Source organism: Aquarana catesbeiana, linkage group LG03 (genome assembly GCF_042186555.1).
Source record: "Aquarana catesbeiana isolate 2022-GZ linkage group LG03, ASM4218655v1, whole genome shotgun sequence".
In the NCBI taxonomy this organism is placed as follows: Eukaryota; Metazoa; Chordata; class Amphibia; order Anura; family Ranidae; genus Aquarana; species Aquarana catesbeiana.
This window is the reverse complement of record NC_133326.1, coordinates 322,752,103-322,768,070: the sequence shown is the minus strand read 5'-3', so window position 1 is coordinate 322,768,070 and position 15,968 is coordinate 322,752,103.

The following is a 15,968-nucleotide window of genomic DNA, read 5'->3' as shown; positions in this document are numbered from 1 at the left end:
CAGCTGGGGCTGTTGGCTTCAGTAAAATGGCAGAAAGAAGAAACAAGAACAATTTACAGCACATACTCATTTTGGTAGCATTATTATTATTATGGAATTTACAGTATGTTCCTTGCTAAAGTTGTTATGGGTAAAGTTCCGCTTTAAAAAAGAGATAACAATCAGAAATTACAAATCAGACCATCTTTCGCTGAGCTCAACTTAAAATGGATCTAACCTAAGATTTATTTTTTCATGTAAAGTACATGCATGCTAAGAAATATGTAAATATGACTATATATTACCCCTCCTGTTGATCACAGTATTCTCCCAGACTGTCTTTATCAGGAGCCATCTTTGTTGAGTCATTCTGAAAATAAATAGAGACATTGCTACCACAGTATTATCCAAATGTACAAAAGTTGTTTTATTAAATCTAAAACATACCTAAGCATATTGTGAATGTCGAATTTAGCAATTCAGGTAACTACTGTAAATAGTCCACTTTTTCAATAGATACAGTGGGGGAGATTTATTACAACTGGAGCATTTAGAATCTGGTGCAAATGTACATGGAAGCCAATCTGCTTTTAACTTCACCTTGTTTAACCACTTCACCCCGAAAGATGTTCCCCCCTAATGACCATGGCATTTTTTGTGATACAGCACCGCTTTAACTGACAATTGCGCGGTCATGCCACACTGTACCCAAACAAAATTTATGTCTTTTTTTTCCCCACAAATAGAGCTTTCTTTTTGTGGTATTTGATCACCTCTGCAGTTTTTATTTTTTGCGCTATAAACAAAAAAAAAGCATTAATTTTAAATAAAAAAAACAATATTTTTTACTTTTTGCTATAATAAATACCAAAAAAAAATAAAATTTCTTCCCCAGTTTAGGCCGATATGTATTCTTCTACGTATTTTTGGTAAAAAAAATTGCAATAAGTGTATATTTATTGGTTTGCGCAAAACGCAAAAGTTATAGCGTCTACAAAATAGGGGATATATTTATGGTATTTTTATTATCAATTTTTTTTTTGCTAGTAATTGTGGCGATCTGCGATTTTTATCGGGACTGTGACATTGGGGCAGACAGATCGGACACTTTTGACACTTTTTTGGGACCATTGACATTTATACAGCGATTGGTGCTAAAAAAAAACACTGATTACTCTATAAATGTCATTGGCAGGGAAGGAGTTAACACTAGGGGGGCGATCAAGGGGTTAAATGTGTTACCTAGAGAGTGTTTCTAACTGTTGACGGGATGGGACTGCCTGGGGGAGGAGACCGATCGTTGTTCCTAAGCATTAGGAACAACTGATCAGTCTCCTCACCGCTGACATAACGGAGATCTGTCTATTTCAATGACAGACCTCCGTTCTGTCTCTCTCAGGAGCGATCGTGGGTGCTTGGTGGACATCGTCCTCCCGCCATGGGTGCACACGCCCCCTAGTGCTCTAAAAGCGGCCAACGTACAGCTACAACGGCTCGCCCAGCGGAGCCAACCTGCCTCAGTATAACTACGGCGGCTGGTCGGGAACCAATTAAATAAACCCCCCAGTCTTACACACTAAATTGCAACAATGTCTGTTTAGAATTGCTCTTTGTTTAGTCCACATATGTAGGATGTGCAGCAGTATTTATAAAAAATCCAATATGCGCGACCACATACTACACTTCTGAAATGCTGCACTATTTTCTCTGAAGTAGTATAGTCCTTAATTTTAAATATGTCAATGCGTTTAGCATAACAAGCCATACCACATCTTAGTCCTCATCTTCCATATACAATTGACATACTGATACCAGAAGATCAAACAGATATGTGTCACATATTGCTACAAGCAGATATTGTATGTGTCACTTATCTATTTTCCTTCCTCCCCGGTCATCCAAATCTGGAATTTCTGGACAGTATTCATTCAGCTGCAAATGTCCCATACACAATCAAACCATACAGGAGATTTGATCAACTCTTCATGGGTATCTGCACCCACTGACATTGCCATATTAAAAATGGAGAGTCAAATGTGATCCTTTCGCTGCTGATCGACAGAGTCACCATTCCAAATATGGCTTTTTGCAAGGACTTGACAGTGTTTGCGTCCAAGCCATGGGCCAACCACCAGCTCAGATCATCAAAACAATAAACTGACTTGTTTAGGGTCCATTCACACCTGAGCGTTTTGGGATTGTGGAAGAATCGCTGTGTGTCTGCCTGCAAACTCAAAATGCCCTACAATGGCAAAACGCTGTTTTATTTGCCCTTTTTGTTAATGGCACCTTCTTGGGCAACAAGCTTCACATGATGCGATTTGCTGCGATTGCCACGCAATAAATTGCGCAACAATTGCAGCAAAACCGCACTGCATTTTAGATGCCGTTGAAAATAATGGCACATGAACCTGCGTTTTTGCTATTGTAGTGCGTTTTGAGATTGCGGGAAATATCACAGCGATTCTGCCGCAATCCCAAAACGGGTGAAGGGTGAAGAAGTATATCATCTTTCAAAGGTTTCCTCTCAATTTCTGTCCTGAGGAATTCACATTTCCACCACTTTCTTTCTCAATGATAATGGTCACCAGTACAAACAGAGGAGGAGGACACATAAAGCAATTCACAGGGTTACTAACTCTCCCCTAATCTATTAAAAACTAAAAGAAAAGGCTTTGCCTAGAAATATACTGTACGTTAGGTTAAAAAAATAAATGTTTGTGGGCCATATGTTAATTGCTCCATTCATTTAGTGAAATAGTTGTTCCAATATTCTAAACAAACCTAGCAATTATTATTTTTTGCTATATTGTTTATCATTTTCAGTATGGTGCATGGAGCAAACGATTGGTTCTTGAAACAATCGCTTTTGTTTTTTTCTTTACTTTCTATAATAAACTTTTAACACTGAAAGTAATTGCAGTGATGCATTTATTGCACTGAACAATTGTTTCAGATTCGATTGAATGGTCAATCGCCTAAAAAACTGATGGCCAAAATAACATTTCACCTTAATACGGACCTTCCATCATTTTTTCATCTTTCCATCTATTAAATCTTCTGCCCTTGTTGTTTTAACTTTGGATAGTAAAACATTTTTTTTCTGCCAGTAAATACCTTATACAGCCTCCTTCCTGTTTCTTGTCTGGTCATTAGCCTAGGCTTATGACATCATGCACAGCTCTCTCTCTCACTCTTGTGAGAGTTTGCCAGGTAGGGAGGGGGGATGAGTCATAAGAGAGCCAATGAAAGCTGCAGAGCTGCAGGTGTGCGTCTGTGTAAATCCAGGAAGTGAACAGGCAGCAGCTTCAGCTGCCCACAAATAAAATGGCTGCAGCCAGACTTAGTGGATGGAGATTTCTGCAGCATATTTGGCAAGTACAGAATCGCAGTATATATAAAATAATATGCAAAGTGGTTGTAAGGAAGCTTCAGAATGGCAAAGATGTTTTTATTACAAATTATGTGAGCAGAGTGCAGTTCCTCTTTAATTGTGAAGTGTTGTGAAATAACATATCACCTAAATTGTGATATAATTACAAGGAATGTCAGCAATATTATTGCTTTGACAGAGCAAAAAACTGACAAAAGTCTCAATCCTTGCCTATTCTACCCAAAATTTTACATTAAAGCATAAGTTCACCTTTCTACAAAAAATAATAAATGCACATCTTTTTGCAGGTAAAAAAATGTTCACTTATTATTTTTTGAAGTAGGAGCCTGTAAAGCAGTGCACCAGCGATCAGGAAATCGCTGATGCCCTGCAGGTCTCCTGTATACTGTCAGTGTACATCCTGTATATCCCCTACGGGCAAGCCTATACTTGCTGACAGGAAGACTCAATAAACTACCACAGCGCTCCACAGTACCATGATAATTCATTGAGAACTACAAGCCAACAGCCCAGTGGCGGCCTGTGCATTGTGGGCGCACGGGCGCCGCCCCCTCTATCCCTGCTGCCACCTCCCTATTCATGCACCCGGCCCCTTTCAGGACGCCGGACGCATGGACTCCTATGGCGGGGGCAGGAGGGAGTGTATTTTTTTTTTTGAAGCACCTAATTAGAGCCAGAGGCTCTAATAGGCTTCAAAAAAGGGTGGGCTCAGGACGCAGAGAGTGCACCCTGATCCCACCCAATTGTATGACCATAGCGAATGTATATTCACTATTTTCACAAAGCATTGCCTCCCCACAAATCTGGAGGCAGGTCAGAGAGACCTGTTTCCTGATTGGCCAAAGCACCAGGCGTCCCTATTGGATGCCTAGCGCTTTGGCGGAAGTGGGACAGAGTGGAGGAAGCTGACTGGAGAGGAGACACCGGAGAAGAGGATCCATCCACGGGGGGGATTGTGCTGTGAGTGGAGTGTCACGCGATCCATCACGGGGGAGGGGGTTGGGTGCTGTGAGCAAAGTGTCCCGCAATCCATCCACGGGGGGGTTGTGTTGTGAGCAGGGTGTCTCGCGATCCATTCGTAGGGGGGGTGCTGTGAGTGGAGTGTCCCGAGACCCATCCGCGCGGGGGGGGGGGGGTTGTGCTGTGAGCGGGGTGTTCCACGATCCATCCGTGGGGGGGTTGTGCTGTGAGTGGAGTGTGGGGGGGGTATTGTCATGCTGTCAATGTGTCAGTGTCTGTGGTGCTGATCTATATACCGTATCTGTGGTGTTGATCTATATACCATATCTGTGGTGCTGATCTATATACCGTATCTGTGGTGCTGATCTGTATACCGCATCTGTGGTGCTGATCTGTATACCGTATCTGTAATGCTGAGCTGTATACTCTGTTCTGTGATTCTGGGGCTGTATACTCCTAACACCATAGGTGAAAGCAAGTGGAATACAGGGGACAGAGTGGGTGGATTCTATAAGGGGTGGGGCTTAAGGGAAGTGGGAGCGGTTAAAAAGGAAGGGCGGGGTCTGGCACCCCCCATCCTAAAACTTCACCAGCCGCCACTGCGACAGCCACTAAGGATGTCGGGGCATGTAGTTCATTCACCCACAGAGCTGTGTGTATGAATGATGCGGCCCTGTGGGTGGGGCCCCACAAGGCTGCGCTGTTTTCAAAAAGTGACAGCTAGTATGGGGAACTTCTCCCTGTACTGCTGCCAGGGGGGGCAGGGGCCAGTGGGCAGGGGCTGCAGCGCTGGGAACATGTTACATCAGGTGGAACATTTAACATGTAGCCAAAGATGAACTTATCCTTTAAACTTTAAATATTATGATCTGGGCTTTCCTTGTTCCTCATTTATTAAAGAATATGTAAATCCAACATTTCATATTCCCATATGTGCCTGCTGCACCATGTATTTCTATGAAAAAGTATCCTGTTCTCTCTTTATTGCTTCCTTTGTATGAAATATCCGGTGTCCCTGCCAGTGCCTCTGCTTTCCTTTTAAAAACTGACCACACTAAGTAGAAGAACACACTGTGATCAGTTCTCTAGCTGTGCTGGGAACTCAGTCTGCTCTCCTGCAATGATCAGACCTGTCCTGACCCCCCCCCCCCCACACACACACACACACACACACACACACACACACACCCACAAAAGGAAGCTCAGTGTACTGCTGTGTCTCCTCCCCCCAGCTCTTACACAACTGAGAACAACGATTATGTGATTACTTATAAAAAAAAGGAAAAGAGGTATTTATATATATTTTTTATATCTATATACAAATGTTTTGTCTTTCATTTCCATTTTAAACTGACTGGGTTTTTCTACAAGGTGATCATTTACAATCATTTTAAGGTTTCTCCAGTATGGCTCCAGCGTCAGGTCACTGTGTTTTGTTGTAAAGAACTAGAAAAGGTAAAATGCATGATTATTAAAGTACACGTGTATGCTATTTTATATGCATCCTATTATTTTATTTGTGATAATTAATCATTTGCATCTGTTATACTATTCTTTAAGTTATTAGAATGCTAGACTGCAGGCAGCTAAAACGTTTGTACTGTAGCTTGTAATACTCCAATTTTCCACTAGATGGCAGTGCAGTCATTACTATTCAGCTTGTTTGCTCAGGCTCTTGGTAGTGTTTCTATTTATAGATGGATGGAACATACTGGGAACAGTACATATCAGTTGTCCCTGACAGTATAGTATTAAGCAGAATTGTGCACCTAATAGTGCTGACAGCTGTCTGGGATTCATTAACTGCAGTTCAATCCCTCCAAAACCAGTGTCTTAAAGGGGAAATGCGTTTTAATTTTTTAACAGATGAATATCGTAATGTAAATAATCTTATCAATGTGTGTTTTATAAACCTTGTTTGTATGTGTAGCTTATTTTTGGTGACAGTCGCTTATAATGAGGCTGCAGTCAGCCTATCATTACATTGTATGAGTTGAGTAGCCGCACTTCTTCTCACACGTTTGTCATTCCAGCTGCAGGAATCCATAGCTCCCAACTGTCCCTGATTTTGAGCAATGTCCCTCTGTCCATCATTCCTCCTCACTTGCCCTCATTTTGGTCTGATTTATATAATTGTATATTAAATGTACTTTTTATCTATCAAAAAGTATTTTCCAGCACTAAACCTTTCATCTGATTTCTAAATTGCTGCATTTGTAAATTCCAAAATCTAATATAAAGGAATGGTAGTGGTAAAAAAGCACTTGTGGGTTTAACCAATCGTGTTTTTTTGTACAATGCTCCTTTAAAGGGGCGTGGCAGGGGGTGTGTCCTATGCCTGCATACTTTTGCTGATAGGTGTCTCTCATTCCCATCTCAAAAAGTTGGGAGGTATGGGAAACTAAATTTGTGGGGTGTGCAAATCACCTGTGTGAACGTAACCTAAGACAGAGAGAAGAGCAGGGGGTACTGAGCACAGCAGAGTAAGAATTCAATCAAGCTAAATTCAAGAAATCCAAGGAGGAGATTTACTAAAACTGGAGCACTCAGAATCTGGTACAGTTGTGCATGGTAGCCAATCCGCTTCTAACTTCAGCCTGTTCAATAAAGCTTTGACAATAAAACCTGGAAGCTGATTGGTTTCTATGCAGATTTTTTCATGCTTCAGGTTTAGTAAATCAACCCCTAAGTCAGTGCCGGTACAAGGTCATCTAGAGCAAAGGACGAACATGCCAAAGTGTTCATACCTGACTAGAAAACTTCTAGGATGTTGCTAAGAGACACGTAGCTGGTACTGTTCACCTTCACCATCACAGGAGTGAACTCCATCTCTGATAAGGGCTGGGTTCACATTAGTGTGAATTGCATGTGGGCTTCCCCGCATCCAACTCGCATGACAGGAGAGTGTGACCGGCTCTCAATAGAGCCTGTCCCCACATCTCCGTGGCGGCTGCGGATCTTTGGCTCTGTTTCAGGTCCAAAGTGAGGCAAAAAATCTGGCCTGATTCATCCTTGAAACCGAAAACAGGGATGCAGCGGACCCCCTGCTGCGAACTGCGTTTGAACCCAGCCTGAAACCCCCTGATATGCGCTTTCTCTCCTATGATGCAGTAGCTCTGAGTTCAGCATTTGACAGCTCACTCCTGTGATGACGAAGGTAAACAGTAAAAGCTAGGCTTCTCTTAGAAACATCCTTAGCAACATCTTAGAAGTTTTCCAGTCAGGCTTCATGAGGTATGTAATTGATCTACACCTATAGCAAGGGCATTATTCAACTTTGATCATAACTACACAGTTTATTTTTACCTACAGACATCCACTATCTGCACAGGCAGTTTTTTTGTAAAAGTGAACTAACCCTTTAAGGGTGTTGCTCTCTGAAGAATGATCAGCAGTGAATTGCTTTCAGAGGGTGTTTAAAAGGTGGTGAGGAGACATTATTAGTGTTGGGCAAACAGTTCGGGCCGAGCAAAAGTTCAGCCCCAACATCGCCTGTTCGGTGAACACCCGAATTCGACGGTCGCTCACCAGTATGGTCACCCGCCGGGCATCCCACAATGCACTTCGCGCTTCACAGTGCATTCTAGGGTCCTAATTGGATGAAGCCTTGTACCTGACCACTGGACTGGCCCATTAGTGCACGTGATGAATTCATGTGCACCCGGCCCACGGACATTTTAACTACCTCACACCCGCACTATAGCCGAAAGACGGCTACAGCACAGGCCTTAATTGCTGGAAGGGCGTCCATGTATGCCCTCCCAGGAAACATGCTCCCCGGGTGCCCCCCGCTGGCGTGCATCGGGGAAAATCTGTAATGGCCATGTTCCTTGAACACAGCCAATCACAGATCGTGCCAATCACAGCAGCCATTTACCACGTGATCGCCTCGTCCAATGAGAGATAATCTCAAATGAAAACATATACGATCATCTCTCATGGACGGCTCTCCCTCCTCACACAGAGATCTTGTGTGAGGAGGGAGAGCAATATCGGAGCAGAGTGAGTGTTTGTCCTTGCCAAAACAGTGCCCACGGTGTCATCAGTGCCCACAGTGCCATCAGTGTCCACAGTGTCATCAGTGCCATCAGTGCCCACAGTGTCCACAGTGTCATCAGTGCCATCAGTGTCCACAGTGCCCATCAGTATCACAGTGTCCACCGTGTCAGTGCCCACAGTGCCATCAGTGTCCACAGTGTCATCAGTGCCATCAGTGTCCACAGTGCCATCAGTGCCCACAGTGCCATCAGTGCCCACAGTGCCATCAGTGTCCACAGTGCCCATCAGTATCACAGTGTCCACCGTGTCAGTGCCCACAGTGCCATCAGTGCCCACAGTGCCTACAGTGCCATCAGTTCCCACAGTGACACATTTTGTTGATTATTATTATCATACAGCGGGATAGGGATCAGGGCACTGCTATAAAGTGAAAAACCATCTTATTGTGCAGCAAGGCAGTTTCCACTTTATAATGCCAGCTGGCTGGGTGTCACAAGGAAAGGGTCCGGAGACATAATGGAGCTGCAAGAGAGCAATGGAGAGGATGAGTATAAGTTGAACAACGGGCGGCACAGTGGTGTAGTGGGTAGCACTTTCACCTAGCAGTAAGAAGGGTTGCTGGTTCGAATCCCAACCACGACACTACCTGCCTGGAGTTTGCATGTTCTCCCTGTGCCTGTGTGGGTTTCCTCTGGGTACTCCGGTTTCCTCCCACACTCCAAAGACATGCTGGTAGCATAGGCGTGCGCACAGGGTGTGCCAGATGTGCCTGGGCACACCCTAATCACCCTGTGCTGGGCAGATTCCCCTGCTGCTTGGCTGCAGAGAAATGGACTGGGGAATCTCTGTCCTCAGTCTCTTTCTTTATCTCAAAAGTGAAACATCAGCGGCCTGTTTAGACCCCTGATATTTCACCAAAGCCCCCAATGGGGCCCCTAAAAAGATTGTAAAAAACAATAATAAAAATGAAATGTAATAAAAAAAATAAACTACTGACATAGTCCACTGCTCTACCGATGTTGTCCATTGCCCTACTGCCCTATATATTTATACACACACACACTCTAAGTGTGTTAGAGCTTTGGGGTGCACACCCTAATGCAATAGGCTGCGCACACCTATGGCTGGTAGGTTATTTGGATCCTGTCTAAATTGTCTAAATTGTCCCTAGTATGTATGAATGTGAGTTAGGGACCTTAGAGTGTAAGCTCCTTGAGGGTAGGGACTGATGTGAATGTACAATGTATATGTAAAGCGCTGTGTAAATTGACAGCGCTATATAAGTACCTGAAATCAATAAACAAACAAAGTAATCGCTGGGGGGGAAGGGTGGGTGGGAGACGTTGCGGTGATGCCAGAGCCTTGAGGGAGTGAACCTGCATGCTCCCTCATAGTGAACTGGCTTTGTATTAGTGAAGCACCTTGAAGTGAGGTAAACCTGTACTGTTATCAGGGGCGTAACTACCACCATAGCGACCCATGCGGGCGCTATGGGGCCCGCAGCCGAGTGGGGCCCAGTGAGGATAAGAGCACCGCCGGCACAGTCTAGTCTCCCAGCCAGGGGAAGAGAGAGGAAAGGAAGAGGTGAGCTGTCCGTATCAGCAGAGAGCTGAATTGCCCGATGTAAGAGCTTTCATTAGAACTTCCAGTGTTCACGGGGCTCGCGTCACATAGCTCCACCTTTTGGCCCGGTGCCTTTGATAGACAGAACGCCGATCCAATGCGGGACATGTGACGTCATCAAAGGCGTCGGGCCAAGAGGTGGGGCTATGTGACGATGAACCCCGGGAAGACGGGAAATTCAAATGAAAGCTATTACAGCGGGCAATCCCGCTCTCTGCTGATCCGGGTGGCTTGCCTCTTCCTTTGCATAGGTGGGGCTGTATGGGGCACAGGCAGACCAGGCTGTATTGGGCACAGGTCATGCTGTATGGGGCACAGGTCACGCTGTATTGGGCACAGGTCACGCTGCATTGGGCACAGGTCACGCTGCATTGGGCACAGGTCACGCTGCATTGACACTAGGGCAGCTGGGGGGGGGCTGTTTGCAGGGGGGCCCCATACAACATTTTGCTATGGGGCCCTGCTATTTCTAGTTACGCCCCTGACTGTTATTATTACTATGTTAGGATTATTATTATCTTCATTTATTAGCAGGTGAATGCAGTCCTCCATGCATTCACATACATTGAATCCAGGCCTTAAGTGGAAAATGGTTGCTGACCCCTGCTGTAGACTCATCACTGCAACTTTGCTCTTGCTAGAGACTTACCATGCCTATAAGCTACCAATTGGAAAAGTGTCAACTAGAACTTGTGATTCAAGTGTACATCTTGCCTGTGAAAATGTGCAGGAAGTTAACAGACTTACAATTCAACACTGCCACAAATTTCTGGCAAGTTATAGTTGCTATCTTGGCACCTGCTGTAAAGTATAGCAGGCAAATTTATCTGCCCCAGCTGCTGCAGCAAAAAGAAAAATACATTCCAGCTTTTCCAAATAAAGAAAGCTTGCAGGGAAATATCCTTTTTTTCCTTTATAAATGTCAGTTTTGCTGCAGCAGATTCTATGCACAGTACAGATGCGCCACTTTACAAGCAGACTAAGGGGACCCCCCCCCCTGCCACTTTAATTAAAGGAATTTTTCATTTTTATTGTTTCACTTTAAGCATCATTAAAACCACTGCTCTTTTAAAAATGTTCTTTTTTAAACATTTTTTTATTGCATTGGTACATGTCCCCCAGGGCAGTAGCCAGGCCCTCATACCCTTTTTATGGCCAATAACTTGCATATAAGCCTTCAAAATGAGGACTTTAGAGTTTTCGATGTTCGAGAATCCCGCTGCAAACCAAAGAGGGGGCGTTTGGCCCATCTCTAGACATTATACCATCTTCTCACCGCCTATTGCAATCCCCTAAAAATCTGCACAACTGCATTGCTGCATTTCTCCAATGATCAGACTTCTGCTGCCACATCCCCAACCCTCAAACAGCTATTCACTGGGAAGATTAGTGTCTCTCTGAGCTCCACAGGCTGAAGAAGAAGCTTGAAACTTGGAAACGCACTCCTGTATCCTGCTGTGCATGTGAACATCGGCTACATAGAGTGGCCTCCACTTCCGGGGTTGTGCATCGGTGACAGTGTTCCTTTAGTGACAAATGCTTTATTTCATCACAAGTGCGCTCTCATACCTTTGCCACTGGCCAAGGCATGGATCCTGGTTCACACTTCATAATTCCCCGCTTCCAGGCAACCTAGACTGCTAGGCCAAGCACATGCCATTTTTTTGTGAGTGCAATTTTATTCATTTAATAAATGCTTTCTGCTTAATATATAACACTATGGGGTTTTGCACTCTTGTCTTTTCTTTTGTTTTTTTCTGAAAACAGACATTATGTGATCACCTATAATAACATAAAAAAAAGGTATTTATAATTTTTTATATATATATATATATATGGCAGGTGGTGCTGCTTTCAAAACACATACATTGAAGTCAATCTGACTGCATCACAATACACGTTCTAAGCATTTACAGCACGGTATTTCAATGTAGTGTCTCACTTGGGATTAAAAAAAAAATTATGGCTTCAGGAGGCAGCAGTATCACCTCTTGAACACCTGCAAACTGCCACTTGGCCACCTAAAGTCCACCACCTGTGTGAAAGGGGACTAAGACTCGCCCAGAAACTAAAGACTCATATACACTTGCAGCTTGAGGGGGGCGGGTAAAAACAGATGATTAAGCCACACTTTTAGTGCACACTGACCGCTCCTGCAAAGGCAGCTCACCAGGGTTGTACACATGCTGCAATGCTATGGTTCGTGGTCACAGCAAAAATTATACCCCCTGGCAAGTGAAAAGGCCATGCTGCAACTGCCCTTCAACTGTGTGTAATGCATGGAGTTGTAGTGCAGTTGTATGACATTTACAGGGTTAAAATAGGCAATGAGAAGGTGACTTATGGCCTCCCCACTGATCCACCATGTATCGATTTTGAGAGGGGCCACAAGGTCTGCTGAATGTTTAACCATAGCTTAAAGCTGCCTTTTCATGGTTTCTGCTGAATCAGCTGAATTTTTGGCCAGTTTAAAGTGGTTGTAAAACCTGCCATATACCAAGTTAAGTGACTGGCCTCAGGTACACAGAGAGACAAATCCTCCTACATACAGTATCTCACAAAAGTGAGTACACCCCTCACATTTTTGTAAATATTTTATTATATCTTTTCATGTGACAACACTGAAGAAATTACACTTTGCTACAATGTAAAGTAGTGAGTCTACAACTTGTATAACAGTGTACACCCCTAAGTTAAAAATGTCCAAATTGGGCCCAATTAGTCATTTTCCCTCCCCGGTGTCATGTGATTCGTTAGTGTTACAAGGTCTCAGGTGTGAATGGGGAGCAGGCGTGTTAAATTTGGTGTTATCGCTCTCACTCTCTCATACTGGTCACTGAAAGTTCAACATGGCACCTCATGGCAAAGAGCTCTCCGAGGATGTGAAAAAAAGAATTGTTACTCTACATAAAGATGAAACTGAGCTGCAGCACGGTGGCCAAGATTATTATTATTATTATTAAGATTATTTAGTTCAGATGGCGTCAACCGTGTGTGAGGGCAACCAGGTGAAGATTACAAAGACAAGTGTGGCCTGCCTACAGTCAAGCATGGTGGTGGGAGTGTCATAGTCTGGGGCTGCATGAGTGCTGCCGGTGTTCTGCCGAGAAAGTTCCGCTCGGCGTATAAGTTCCCCCCTCTACTGCGCCTGCGCAGTAGATATCGGTGGAAATAGCCGAAGCAGAACAGCTGAAAATCAGCTGTACACGGCGCCTGTAAGAGGGCCCCTCGCCACGCTTCGGGCACGGCCTCGCTGCGCTCGGCACTTTTAGCTTCCCCCTCTAGGTCCACTTGGATGGTGGGGAAGGAACCTGGACCCAGAGCGCAGGCGCCGTGTACAGCTGATTGAAGCATTTGAGCTTCGGCTATCTCCGGTGGCTGAGAGTAGTATGTACTGCGCAGGCGCTGCGCCTGCGCAGTACAGGGGGGGAACTTATCCGCCGAGGGAACATTCTCGGCAAGACACCGGCACTGGGGAGCTACAGTTCATTGAGGGAACTATGAATGCCAACATGTACTGTGACATACTGAAGCAGAGCATCATCCACTTCCTTCAGAGACTGGGCCGCAGGGCAGTATAACAACATAATAACGACCCTAAGCACAGCTCCAAGACAACCACTGCCTTGCTAAAGAAGCTGAGGTGAAAGGTGATGAACTGGCCAAGCATGTCTCCAGACCTAAACCCTATTGATCATCTGTGGGGCATCCTCAAACGGATGGTGGAAGAGCGCAAGGACTCTAGCATCCAAACATCCACCAGCTCTGTGATGTCGTCATGGAGGAGTGGAAGAGGACTCCAGTGGCAACCTGTGAATCTCTGGTGAACTCCATGCCCAAGAGGGTTAAGGCAGTGCTGGAAAGTAATGGTGGCCACACAAAATATTGACACTTTGGGCCCAATTTGGACATTTTCACTTAGGGGTGTAGTCACTTTTTTTTGCCAGCGGTTAAACATTAATGGCTGTGTGTTGTTATTTTAAGAGGACAGCAAATTTACACTGTTATACAAGCTATAAAGGCTTGTCCTCATATTACATAGTTTTGGTATCCCTGAGGCCTGGTTCACACCTTTGCGTTTTATGTGTGTTTTGTAATGCATAAAACCACTTGACACAAAAATACATTGAGTCCAATAAGGCTGTTCACATCTGCGCAGTGAGATGGTAAACATGAGGCATGCCATATGTTAGATGCATTTACAGTAGATATAAAAAGTCTACACACCCCTGTTAAAATGTCAGGTTTCTGTGATGTAAAACAGAGGCCTGTTCTGAGTGGAACCTGTCCTGTTAAACCGCTGTATGGTCTTGGCCACCATGCTGCAGCTCAATTTCAGGGTCTTGGCAATCTTCTTACAGCCTAGGCCAGTGATGGCGAACCTTGGCACTCCAGATGTTTTGGAACTACATTTCCGATGATGCTCAACTACACTGCAGAATGCATGAGCATCATGGGAAATATAGTTCCAAAACATCTGGGGTGCCAAACTTCACCATCACTGGCCTAGGCCATCTTTATATAGAGCAACAATTTTTTTTTTTTAGATCCTTAGAGGGTTCTTTGCCATGAGGTGCCATGTTGAACTTCCAATAACCAGTGTGAGAGAGTGAGACTGATAACACCAAATTTAAACACGCCTGCTCCCCATTCACACCTGAGACCTTGTAACACTAATGAATCACATGACACCGGGGGGAGGGAAAATAGCTAATTAGGCCCAATTTGGACATTTTCAGTTAGGGGTAAACTCACTTTTGTTGCCAGCGGTTTAGACATTCATGGCTGTGTAAAAAAATGGTGGAAAAACCTGCGCTAATGAGCAAGACAAAATAAATAGAAATGCTTAAATTCACAAAGTGCAGCTGCAACAAAATACTTCAAATATCCATAAAGTAAAAAACATATAAACTAAAAATGTGCGCTAGCATAAATATAACATGTAATGAGATTTTACGATTGGAAAGCTCCTTGGGGTAATACCCGGAGTTACAATATATTTAGATCCCAATGCAGAGAAATAACACAACAACAAATTAAGATTGGAAATTGTATCATATCTCCATAAAAAAGTAGAAAAAGAAGTGAAAGTTCTGAAGATGCGATTGGACGCCCAATCGTTTAAAAGACACCACATTCAGTCCGTGAAAAACAAATTAGCAAAAACAAAATATGTGAGGAAGAAAGGCCGTTCCCTTGGTGTGTCACATCAAGGTGGAAAGGGAAAAGGTGCAGAAACACTTCCAAGCCACCAATAGTTGTGGGAGAGGAGTAATGGATGTGCCCTTACCCCACTTGTTGGACCTCCTCTGTGGCGAGGTCATACGAGCTTGCAGATATAACCCTCTGCAGGGACAGATAGGATATAGATGTCCGGGTCTTGTTACGAGCACCACCAACTCAAAGCTGTTCTTACTGCTGCAGCATCAGGAGGGAGACTCGTGATTCAGAAGATCCATGAGTAAGAAAAAAGGGGAAAAACTCCAATGGTGTAGTAATAATAATAGAGGATTTATTATTTAAATAAGCCAAAGGTATGAATACAAAAAATACAAGTATAGAAATCGTTAGATTTAAAAAGCCGGCATAAAAACAAAGGCCGAACGCCCGTGCAAACATGAAACACGTGATGGCAAGCACTGCAAGGCCACGCCCTACATGTTTCGTCATACGTGACGTCTTCTACAGGGCAGGTTTTTAGTTTATATGTTTTTTAATTCATGGCTGTGTGTTGAGTTATTTTAAGGGGACAGCAAATTTACACTGTTATACAAGCTGTACACTCACTACTTTACATTGTAGCAAAGTGTAATTTCTTCAGTGTTGTCACATGAAAAGATAGAATAAAATATTTACAAAAATGTGAGGGGTGTACTCACTTTTGTGAGATACTGTATGTCTGGGCTATAGAGGAGAGTGGCAAGAAGGAAGCCTTTTCTTATGAAGAAAAACATCCAGGCCCAGCTAAATTTTGCAAAAACTCATCTGAAGACTCCCAAAAGCATGTGGGAAA